The 11,176-nt window shown below is 43.2% G+C and overlaps 1 pseudogene; it reads left to right on the forward strand.

Moving 5' to 3' along the window:
- Positions 1-9,930: 9,930 nt before the first annotated feature.
- LOC127489822 (phosphoserine aminotransferase-like) lies at positions 9,931-10,912 on the forward strand (annotated as a pseudogene).
- The last annotated feature ends 264 nt before the right edge of the window (positions 10,913-11,176 follow it).

An 11,176-nucleotide genomic window follows, 5' to 3' on the forward strand; every position in this document is an offset into this window, starting at 1 on the left:
CATTTCCAAATCAGAGTGGTAATTTGTTTTCTAGTTGTGTGCATAGAAATAGCATTTAAGAGTGTATTCTGGGGCCAGCGCTGTGGCATAGCGGGTAAAGCCGCTGCCTGCAGTGCTGGCATCTCATATGGGTACCAGTTCGAGTCCTGGCTGCTCTACTTCTGACCCAGCTCTCTGCTATGGCCTGGGAAAGCAGTGGAAGATGGCCCAAGTCCTTGGGCCCCTGCACCCTCGTGGGAGACCCAGAAGAAGCTCCTGGCTCCTGGCTTTGGATAGGCACAGCTCCAGTCATTGCAGCCAATTGGGGAGTGAACCAGCAGTGGAAGACCTCTCTCTCTCTCTCTCTCTCTCTCTGCCTCTCTATCTCTTTCTGTGTGTAACTCTGATTTTCAGATACATAAATAAATCTTCAAAAAAATAAAAGAATATATTCTTTGAGCCGGCACTGTGGTGTAGTGGGTAAGGTCACTACCTGCAGTTCTGGCATCCCATGTGGGCGCCAGTTCTAGTCCTGACTGCTCCACTTCTGATCCAGCTCTTCTCTATGGCCTGGGAAAGCAGTGAAAGATGGCCCAAGTTCTTGGGCCCCTGCACCCACATGGGAGACCTGGAAAAAGCTCCTGGCTCCTAGCTTCAGATCGGCTCAGTTCTGGCCACTGGCCATTTGGGGAGTGAACCAGCAGATGGAAGAACTCTCTCTCACTCTGTCTCTGTAACTTTACCTCTCAAATAAATAAAAAAAATCTTAAACAAAAATTAGGAAAACAAAGCAGCAGTGGGTCAGTCTTCTGGGTGATTATTTTAAAATTATGTTCATGGGAAATACCATAGTGTTCACGTTACATCTCTCAACAGAAACCACACATCACTGCCGAGGCAAACTTCTTCATAATAAATCAGAGACATTTAAAGTAAAATATGTACCATCTCATTATGGAACTTTTGTCTTCCCAATCAATTAAACAAGATCGATAAAAATGACCCCATTGGCCTTAAGTTTTATTTAGAGAATTGTTGATAGAATGATGCAGAAGGACTTTATGGGTGCTTAGGGTTTCCTATGTATTGAGGGAGAGGTGAATATGTATATTCTTGCATTCATTCATGTTTTGATAGTAATTACTGATATCTGAATGGCCCTTTACAGTTTTAAAAGTACTTTCCTAAACATGTGGTAGAATACCACTGGCATGGAAAATATCTTACAATGTATTGCCAAGTGGAAATGCAGGCTACAAAAATAGTGTGCACTGTTAAGATACTATTTTTGTTTAAAAGGAATTAGTGTGTGTGGATTGCATACATATAAGAAAGATTGAAGAGACACTGGAAAAATCACCTGTTGGTAAGATAGATAATGGGTATGTCTTAGTTATTTTCTTTTCTCTTTTTCTAAATTTCTTGCATTGAGCATGCATTAGTTTTATCGTTAGAAAAGAAACATTAAATGCTTCCTTCCACATTTTTCTGCCTTTAGTCTCATAGCAACCATGTGAGGTACCACACTTTACTTTCTAGAAGAGGATATTGAGGTTCAGAAGAACTGGGTAATCTATAGTTAAGTAGTGAGTCTTAGTTTAGAACCTTGGTTTTCATCGAGGTCTCCTGTCCAAATCTTATGCTATTTCCTCTACATTATGTTGCTCAACTATTAGAACTGGCTTATGTGACAGTTTCTTGTAACATGCTCGGTGCTATCTTTATTCTACCTTTGCAGTAAAACATCATCCATTTGTTTGTCCCAGTTGCTCGTTCTCTAGAAATTGACTTTCCAGTTAAAATGGGAACTGTTCTGGCAGTGGCACCAAAGCTTGAAGCAATTAAGCTCCCACAACAAATTCCTGCAGCTTTATTTTGTTGAATAGCCATTATTTCAAAGCAGAACACTGCGCACGACTCAAGCCTTAAAAGCTTCCTGGATTCTCTCCTGGACTGTCATCTTTCTTCATATTCCATTTCTGTGCCCATCAGTCTTTCAAGGTATGTGTTTTTCTGTGACCTTTATCTTAAAAGCTACTTCTTGCTAGCTAATAGGCCCTGTTCCACTGTGAAAAAGCAAAGAGAAATCACGGGGAAGTAGCGCTATGGAGCTAAATGTGACCACAGAGTCTGCTGGAAGCTCTGAAAATCTATCCCATTACCCCGTCACTTCACAGAGGTGCTCAGAAGGCGGCTGCTGTTGATGTTCTGGGCATGCAAAGAGTTCTCAGCCAGCTGAAAGCTCTGCCTTGGAATTAATAAATACCTTCATCCTTTGACTTTTCAATGAATTTTGCAGCATCAGATAATTATTCTGAATAAGTGACATTGTTTGGGATAGGACAGTTTGGGATAGTGGCTCTACGACCATTTTGAGAGGTTTACAGGGAAGTTCTGGGTGAAGCCAAATATTTTGGACTTTGTGTACGTTTGTCAGATAAAACTCTACCTTCTTCCTTCAGAGCTGAGCCATGTGGTCCTGTAACAACGGTTTCTAGGTGTTTGCTGCTGCTTTTTGCTTTAAAAAAGAAAAATGCATGCCTTCAGCTAGAGGACAGGATGCTGATATCTGAGTAATGTGCCCCGGATGTGCCTGGGCCTCAAAGCCAGAGTCCTGTGCTAGACTCACAGACATCTTCGAGTAGGACTCAATCCTTTGACACTTCTCAACAAAAACAAACGCAATTCCAACAACATTGTTATTTAACAAGAAACACATTTCATGGAGAAATGCATGAAAGGATTTTATCAAACAAGATTTTTCAATGTAAAAATATGTAGAGAACTCTCTTAACTTGGCAACCTCACATCCATCACTCTATTCAGCAAAGGGCTTCTTTGAAAATCAGCTGGGTATTCTGAATTTTAAGTAATTTTTCTGTGTCACAAATAATTTTTCCCTCATCACAGTTGTGTTGGCTTAGCATGCCAACTCCTTCTGAAACTGTAGGTTCAAATTCCAAGGGGGTTTTCCTCAAGGGTAGCTCAGAAAAAGTTTGAATCTCCCTTAAGCAGTGCTGTCTCGTGGAGTTGTTAAGAGATAGGAACTGATATGGAGGGAAACTAAGAAATTGAAGGTGAAGAGAAACTAAAATTTATTAAGCACTGCACTGAGTTCTTTATATATACATTGTTTCATTGCATCTTTATGAACACATTTTGTCCATGAGGAAATTGATGTTTTGAAGACATAGAAAGAGATTTGCAAAGTCTCATTGCTAGGAAGAGGCACAGTTCAGATTCTAAGACAAGCCTATTGATTCTAAGGTCCAAGGTCTTTCTTTATAATCCATCCCCTCCCATGGGTTTTGGATTTCTTTTTTTTTTTTTTTTTTTTTTTTTTTTTTTTTTTTTGACAGGCAGAGTGGACAGTGAGAGAGAGAGAGACAGAGAGAAAGGTCTTCCTTTTGGCCGTTGGTTCACCCTCCAATGGCCGCCGCGGCCAGCGCAACACGCTGATCCAAAGGCAGGAGCCAGGTGCTTCTCCTGGTCTCCCATGGGGTGCAGGACTCAAGCACTTGGGCCATCCTCCACTACATTCCCTGGCCACAGCAGAGAGCTGGCCTGGAAGAGGGGCAACCGGGACAGAATCTGGTGCCCCAACAGGGACTAGAACCTGGTGTGCCGGCGCCGCTAGGCGGAGGATTAGCCTATTGAGCCGCGGCGCCAGCCTGGGTTTTGAATTTCTAATAGAACTCCACCTCTTCCACCACCCCATCAAATGTCCGCTCAGTTACCTTCGTCCACAGAAAACTATTTCCTCTCATACAATAACCTTGCCCAGGGACAGCTGGATTTAATAGCCTTGTCTGGCTCACTCTTTCCTGTTCCATTTTCAGTCCTACCCAAACAGCCACATGGCTTCCTGACATTTCATAGCAAGGTCAAGATATTGGCACTATTGGGAAATGGATGGTTGACAAGCTTGATTGCTGTCATAGAAAGGACCCTGAATCAAGATTCAGGAGACATGGAATCTAACCACAGAATAAATCAGTGTGTATTTCTCCATTTTTGATTGCTCTGAATATAAGCTTTTGCACAAAGTACAGTGAAATGGGGAATAAAAGACAATATATATTTGTGGACTGGTTCTCACCATGTGTCCCAGACATACAAAAATAAATTTCTTCTTTACATCTGAATGATTCAGCAACTTCATATAAATAGATTTAGTCTTATATATAAAATAGGACATAACATATTTTAGTTCTATCATCCACAAAATGCATTATTTTTATACACGCAGGGCAGGCTGCATGTGGACATACTTGAGCTGCCCACTCAGTATCTGAAGTGTCATTGCTCAACTTACTTAACTTTGCTCTACCGTAATTTCTTCAACTATAAAAGGAAGCAGATAAACTAGATAATCCTCAGGTTCCCTTCCATCCATTTGGTTTACAGAATGAAAAACATTTGCAAAGAACCACTTTCTTGTGAAGAACACTATTCCATCATTCTGGAAAGAATCTCAAATGCAACATTTTTACCAGTAACCATAGCTCCCTTACAAAGAACCCAAAATGCATAGGTGAAAAGGAGAATAACAACAGAGGGTAAAGGTGGTGGCTGGAAGGGGAAAGTACGGCTGGGCAAAGTACAGTTGTGAGTTAACTTGACTTTGCAAACTATTTTTAGGGTGTGTGTGGATTTCATTTATTCCTGTTTATTTTCAAGTTATATTTATAATATTTTAAATCATGCTAACATTGCACTAAATTAAAATATAGACCATATGGAATTCCTGATTTTGGTTTTTGGTTTTTGAAGTAGGGGGATGGGGCAGGTGATGCTATGGGAAATTACATGAGAGAGAGCCTCAGCTTCTTGCCCATGTTCATGTGAATAGATGTATTTCAGTCATTAACTGGTTGGCTTTTAAGCCTTCTCTTCTATTTATAGAAACTACACATTGATGTAGTAGTCTACTGAGAAAGAAAGGCACCCTGTCTCCTGGTTATTTTTGTACAGTTACATATGAAACTTACTCCTGGACTAGTATAGAACTTTTTCAACCAGACCAAAGATAATCACAGAAAACTTGTGAATATTGTCATTGACAGAATGCAGACTTACATTTTGAAGAGATTTTTCAGACTGGGGCTTCTACTAACCTTACCACCATTTCTCACTCACCCGTCCTTGAATAACTCCCTTCTCTTGGCTTCTGTGACATCACCCTCTCTTATTTTCCTTCTCGTTTTCCCTACTTCTAAGCCATGTTTCTGTTCACAGTATACTCCCACCTAGAAGCTGTGGTTCACGCCACCTGCAAGATATGGAACCCTGAGTCCACATCTGTATCTCTAGACTAGACTTCCGTTAATCTATAAACCTGCAAAAGCCAACTGCTCACTCAACATCTACCACGTACTACAGGAGTCTGCAACATGTGCAAACAAATCTGATCACTTTCCTTCTAGATCTGACCCTTTTGTACAAGTTGTCTGTCTCCATGAATGGCATCGCCAGACACTAAGTGGCCTGAGCCAGAAAGCTAAACAGCCATGACAATCCCTCTTCCATACCCAGCACCCGTTCCACCAGTCACCAGATTCGGCTGAATCTAACCCTGCAATATCTCTGGAATCTGGCCATGCCTTTCCACGTACATTTCTGCCTTAGTCCAGGGCACTCCCATTTCTCACTTGAACCCTCAAAAAGCCTTCTCTGTTTCTCCACCCTCCTCTTCTTCACTCCATTCTCCACCCTACAGCCAGAGTGAGCATTTAAAAACAAAGCTGATCATTTCCCCTGCTTCTTCCCATAGCTCTTCAGATGAAACTCATACACCTTAAGAATTTTACAAGGCTCTCTAACTTGCCCTCTACAGTCCAGACTTAATAAATTGGTTTTTCCAGTTCTTCAAAAGAATCAGAGTCTCTGTCTCTCCTTCTCACAGGATTTTACATACACAATTCCCATTTTCCAAACACTTTTATTTCCCTACTTTTGCTTGGCTAATGGCCACAGGTCTTGATTACCTGCTCACATCATACACACACACCAGCAGTATCATCTAGTTATTATAATACGTAATAACTTAAATAACTTACTTAAATAAATCCTCAAAATTATTCAGTCTGTGAAGGCAGGTACCACAGAGAATTTTTTTTTGACAGGCAGAGTTAGACAGTGAGAGACAGAGAAAGGTCTTCCTTTTTCGCTGGTTCACCCTGAAATGGCTGCTAAGGCCGGCACGCTGCGCCGATCCGAAGCCAGGAGCCAGGTGCTTCCTCCTGGTCTCCCATATGGGTGCAGGGCCCAAGGACCTGGGCCATCCTCCACTGCCTTCCCGGGCCACAGCAGAGAGCTGGACTAGAAGAGGAGCAACCAGGACAGAATCTGGCACCCCAACTGGGACTAGAACCCAGGGTGCTGGCACTGCAGGCAGAGGATTATGGAAGTGAGCTGTGGCGCTGGCACCACAGAGAATTTTAAACTTATATCCCAGCACCTGCACAATACCTAACAGGAGAAGCTCAAAATATATTTGCAGAATAAATGAATTGTTTAAGGACATGTCACTAGGAGTGGGTATTGTGGCACAGTGGATTTAAGTTGCTGCTTGGGATGCCCACATCCCAAGTGCTTGGGATCCAGTCCCATCTCTGTCTCTTCTTCCCATCTAATTTCCTCGTAATGTACAACTTGGAAGGCAACAGATGACGGCTCACATACTTGAGACCCTGCCACCCACATGGACAACCAGTTGGAACTCCTGGCTCTTGCCTTTGGCCTGGCCCAGTCCCAGGCATTGGGCATTTGGGAAGTGAACAAGCAGGTAAAAGATCTCTCTTGCACATGTGCTCTTTCTCTTTCAAATAAACAAAACTAAATAAGCAAACATTTAAAAATGAATGTGTCACTTCTTTGAACTAACAGCAATATTGGTGCCTAAGCCTGTTTTTTTGTTTTTGTTTGTTTGTTTGTTTGTTTTGACAGGCAGAGTGGACAGTGAGAGAGAGAGACAGAAAGAAAGGTCTTCCTTTGTCGTTGGTTCACCCTCCAATGGCCGCCACGGCCAGCACACCATGCTGATCCGATGGCAGAAGCCAGGTGCTTATCCTGGTCTCCCATGTGGGTGCAGGGCCCAAGCACTTGGGCCATCCTCCACTGCACCGCCAGGCCACAGCAGAGAGCTGGCCTGGAAGAGGGGCAACCGGGACAGAATCTGGCGCCCCGAATGGGACTAGAACCCGATGTGCCAGCGCAGCAGGCGGAGGATTAGCCTATTGAGCCACGGCGCCGACCCTTAAGCCTGTTTTATGTGTGTGTGATGTAAGTTAACTGCTGAGCACCAAAAAAAATCCTAGTTCTTTTATTTAAAAAATACATATTTAAAGATTTATTTATTAATTTGAGAGGCAGAGAGGAGAGAGAGAAATATCATTTGCTGGTTCACTCTCCAAATGTCTGCTACAGCTGGGGCTAGGCCAAGGCCAAAGTCAGGAGCTGGAAACTTAATCTGGGTCTTCCCATGGATGGCAGGGACTCAACTACTTGAGCCATTACCACTGTCTCCTAGGGTCTGCATCAGCAGGAAGTTGGAGTCAGGAGCCAGTTATCAATTGTAGCCACTCTAGATTGGATGCAGATGTCTTAATCACTAAGCTAAATCCAATCCTTCTGTTTCTTTTAAAAAATCGTGCCTTAAGCAATACAATTTTTTTTTCCAAATGAAATCTGTGTTAGACACCAATTTATATAAAAGGGACAAAACAAGACTTGCTCATAATGAAAGATCCCTTTCCACTCACCTCTCTTGATCCTGAGAGATTTCCAAGGAACTCATTTAAACACTCAGAGCTTAGTTTGAAAACCACAGATCCAACCAATTCCACTGCAATAGGCAGAAACATTCACACCCTTTTAAACTTTTGCTTCTGAAACCTTCAGAGAAGACGCAACAAAAGGGAGCTACATGTCTGAAGAAACAAGGAGTCTGGCAGGCAACTCCATCTGCTGTTGTTTCTCTAACAAGGAACGAGACAATAAAGCACCTAACATCTGATGATGTTTCTCTAACTCTTTCAAAAATTTAGAGGTTCAGGGTGCTTCAGGTGTAGATCAATGCATTTTACCACAGATCTTGACATCTGGGGCTGGTTCAGAGTAATTTACAGCTCAGGAGGATTTACGCTGATGCTGTCTCTTCTTGGTCAGAGCCTGCAGTCAGTCACACACAGGAAGTTCTAATCCTTGGGCACTTCTGCCTTTCCTCACTTGGCTCACACTCTGCTCTGAAATGTAGGATTCTTCATGTGGAAATCTTTCTCATGAATAGTGTTCTCTGCCAAAGGGAACCAACTTCCTTCAGACAGAGCGGCATTTAGAAAAGCACAAGATGTATTTGTCAACAGGAAATCACACAGTGAGATGTCTCTCAGGCAGAGGAGCTACACCTCCATGTGGTTGAGAGGAAGCACAGTCAAGGTTGTCCACTGGCTGAGTCTGTGCCACGCTCCATTATCAGAAGGCTGTGAACACTCGGCCTAACAGCGGAAGACTTGGCCTTCAGTCCAGCAGGTAATAGTTTCCTCTACATTTCTTAGGAAAAATGAGAACACTTTCATATTTATAAATACTGTTTATTTTGACAGCAGGCAAAGCTGAAGCTTGAAGAAAAAGAAAACTTAATATACTCAACCTGATGACTATCTGATGAGGAAGCAAGGAACAATTTCTATAGACAACATATAAAAATTTGTTTCTTTCCATGCCTGTAATATGAAGAAAGAATCAAGAAAAAGAACCTAAATAATAATGGTAAATTCTAGGGGCTAGGGTCACTTGGGAAGAGGCTACATTGAACTTGGCTTATACTGAACACATTTTTGATTGCCAATAAATTAAACATACTTTTATTATGAAAATTGATTCTGGGGTGGCTGGTTGGTGCGGTGGTTAAGATGCTGCTTGGGATGACTACATCCAAAATCAGAGTGCCTGGATTCACACCCGAGCTCCACTTGCAATTCCAGCTTCCTGCTAATGTATACCCTGTGATATGGCAGGTGATGGCTCAGCTAATTGGGTCCCTGACATCTACATGGGAGACTCAGATGAAATTCTGGGTTCCTGTCTTCAGCTTGACTCAGCCCTGGCTATTGTGGGCATTTAAAAGTGAACCAGAGCCGGCGCCGTGGCTCAATAGGCTAATCCTCCACCTTGCGGCGCCGGCACACCGGGTTCTAGTCCCGGTTGGGGCGCCGGATTCTGTCCCGGTTGCCCCTCTTCCAGGCCAGCTCTCTGCTGTGGCCAGGGAGTGCAGTGGAGGATGGCCCAGGTGCTTGGGCCCTGCACCCCATGGGAGACCAGGAAAAGCACCTGGATCCTGGCTCCTGCCAGGATCAGCGCGGTGCGCCGGCTGCAGCGGCGGCCATTGGAGGGTGAACCAGCGGCAAAAGGAAGACCTTTCTCTCTCTGTCTCTCTCACTGTCCACTCTGCCTGTCAAAAAAAAAAAAAAAAAAAAAAAGTGAACCAGAGGATGGATGATCCATCTCTCCACCTTTCAAATAATTTGAGAATAAATAAATTTAAAAGCTGATTCTATACAGAGATAGATGAGACAAATAGGTCATTTTCTTAATAGTGAGAACAGTAGGGGCTTAAGTACTCAAGAGATGGTCAGTTCAGTCGCTAGCTCAAGAGCCTACAATCTAGCTCTTAGCTCAAGGACAAGCAAGCAAAGGAAGAAATGAAGAGGGTATGACATGTGCAACAAAAGCAGTGCACACAGAAGAGCACGGGAAAAAAAGAATTCCGCAAGGTTCTAAGGGGAGCCTTCAAGAAAAGACCACACATGGGCTGATAAATAAGATAAAAAGAAAGGAAAAGGGGAAAGAGTAGTGGGGATGGGATGGGGGAGATTCTAGATGCAGAAAACAGCACAAAGGAAAAAGAGCATTGCCACTGTGCCATAGTGGCTGGAGCGTGAAGTGATTATGACAGGTGGAAAGAAATTTGGCTGGAAAAGTAGGTAGTCCAAGGCCACGAAGAACACAAAACTGTCAAACTAAGGAGTGTGCACATCAGTCCTTAATGTTGTAGGGAGCCATTCAGGAATATATAACCAGCCAAATAACAGGGTCAGATAAACAGCTTAGAAATCATTTGTTAATAGCAGTGTGGTATCAAAGTATAATCTTGAGAGTTAAAAACATGAGTCTCCTGTTAATAGAGAATGGACAGAGGTCAGCAGATCACACCACTGCACCTATTGGTCCTCCCTTGCTGACTTACCACTGGCCACTGCTCTACCAAAGCCCTGAGACAAGTGGTTGATTCAGCCTGGGCCCACTCAGTGTTGTTAGAAATACAAACAGAATTATTAAATTACAAAGGAGTTGCCATTAATATTCTTGAAATGAGCCATGGGTCCTCAGATTTCCCTGAGATTATTAGGTTGCCCTCTGTAGAAGTATTCATCTCTCAGACAACTAGAGGTGAATTTTATGCAGAGACATGGCTTTGGCCAGTTCAGTGCTGTCTCCCTAAATCTTATTGACCTGAAAGCAGGATGGTATGCCAGGAATGTGGTCAGGTAAAGTAGCAGAAGTAGCCAGGGAGTTTGGTAGTGTGAATAATACCTATTTTTAGTTTGTTTTATTTAAATCTTCTACCTTAAACTGGGGAATTATATGAAAATTCCAGGCCCAACTTCTGGAACCCTCAACCAAACACCTCCTGGGTGTCAAAAAATCAAAATGAGACCATGCAACCATGCACAGAGTGGAGTCTGACTTCATACCTCATGTTAAAGGAGCAGTACTAGTTTGCCACATGTCCTTAAGCTTCCTAGCTAAGCCCCTTAGATGTTGCTGAGTTTGATATAATTTTTGTTGGTGCCCAGAAGAACACCAGCTCCACAGGGGAAACAGTTGTGATCATCAGGATGATCTGCTAAGTTTTGCCCACGGAGAGTGACCCTCAGACCTAGAACAGAAAGTGCAGGCAGGAGCCAGCTCCTTGTAGCACATGTCCCTGTGTTTCTGCATCTGTGCCATAGACATGGTCCTGAGGGTGAATTAAGAACAGGAGAAGGGTCGGCGCTGTCGCACAGTGGGTTAAAGCCCTGGCCTGAAGCTCCGGCATCCCATATGGGCGCTGGTTCCAGTCCTGGCAGCTCCTCTTTTGATCCAACTTTGCTAGGGCCTGGAAAAGCAATAGAAGATGGTCCAAATCCTTGGG

The sequence above is a fragment of the Oryctolagus cuniculus genome, chromosome 2 (assembly GCF_051225735.1).
Source record: "Oryctolagus cuniculus isolate XC-2025 breed Fujian yellow rabbit chromosome 2, ASM5122573v1, whole genome shotgun sequence".
Lineage (NCBI taxonomy): Eukaryota > Metazoa > Chordata > Mammalia > Lagomorpha > Leporidae > Oryctolagus > Oryctolagus cuniculus.